The sequence below is a fragment of the Eimeria mitis genome, genomic scaffold (genome assembly GCF_000499745.2).
Source record: "Eimeria mitis Houghton genomic scaffold, Emh_scaff114, whole genome shotgun sequence".
Classification (NCBI taxonomy): Eukaryota; Apicomplexa; class Conoidasida; order Eucoccidiorida; family Eimeriidae; genus Eimeria; species Eimeria mitis.
Window position 1 is genome coordinate 36,812 of NW_013567815.1, and position 1,292 is coordinate 38,103.

The following is a 1,292-nucleotide window of genomic DNA, read 5'->3' on the forward strand; positions in this document are numbered from 1 at the left end:
AAAAAAAAAAAAAAAAAAAAAAAAAAAAAAAAAAAAAAAAAAAAAAAAAAAAAAAAAAAAAAAAGAGTGTATTTGTTACTTGTATAGAGGGGAGGAGACAGGAGACAATACGTATAAGGAGATGCAGCAGCATCAGCAGCGCCAGCAGCAGCAGCAGACACGAGAGAAAGGGGCAGCGGGATAGCTGCTGCAGCAGCTGGCCGCAGCAGCTGCAGGAGACGCCCATCCAACCCATACTTACACACACAAACTAATGCTGCTGCTGCTGCTGCTGCTGTTGCTGTTGCTGCTGTTGCTGCTGCTGCTGCTGCTGTTGCTGCTGCTGCTGCTGCTGTTGCTGCTGCTGCTGCTGCTGCTGCGAGGGAGACCCTGTAGAGAATACACACAGCACAGCTAACACACTGGAGATAGGGAAAGCTGCTGCTGCTGCTGCTGCTGCTGCTGTTGCTGCTGTTGCTGCTGCTGCTGTTGCTGTTGTTGCTGCTGCTGATGCAGATAGAAGGGAGACAGAGACAGAGACAGACGGGGATAGAGGGATAGAGAGAAAGAGACAGAGAGACAGAGACAAAGACACAGACAAAGAGAAAGAGAGAGAGAGAAAGAGATATAAAGAAGAGGAGACAGAGAGAGAGACAGAGAGAGACAGATAGAGACAGAGAGAGACAGAGAGAGACAGAGAGAGACAGAGAGAGACAGAGAGAGACAGAGACAGAGACAGATAGATATATAAATAGATAGAGACAGAAAGAAGGAGACAGAAACAAAGAGAAAGAGAAAGAGAAAGAGAGGAGACAGAGACAGAGAGAAAGAGAAAGAGAGAAAGAAAAAGAGAAAGAGAAAGAGAGAAAGAGACAAAGACAAAGACAAAGACAAAGACAAAGAGAGTGTGTTACAGCAGCAGCAGATAAAGAGGAGACAAAAAGAGACAAAAAAGGAGACAGAGAAAGAGAAAAGGAGACAGAAAGAAAAATATATATATAAATAGAGACAAACACACACAAAGAGAAGAGAGAAGGAGACAAAAAAGAAAGAAAAAAAACAGCAACAGATAAAGACAGCTGTGGTTGCTGCTGCTGCTGCTGCTGCCAGCTGCAGCAGCAGCAGCAGCAGCAGCAGCAGAGAGAAAAGGAGACAGCAGCAAAAGGAGACAGACCTACACACAAGGAGACAGTAACTGTCTCCTTTATATTCTTTATTTTATATTAACTCAATACAACAACTTCTGCTGCTGCTGCTGCTGCTGTTGCTGCTGCTGCTGCTGCTGCTGTTGCTGCTGCTGCTGCTGCTGCTGC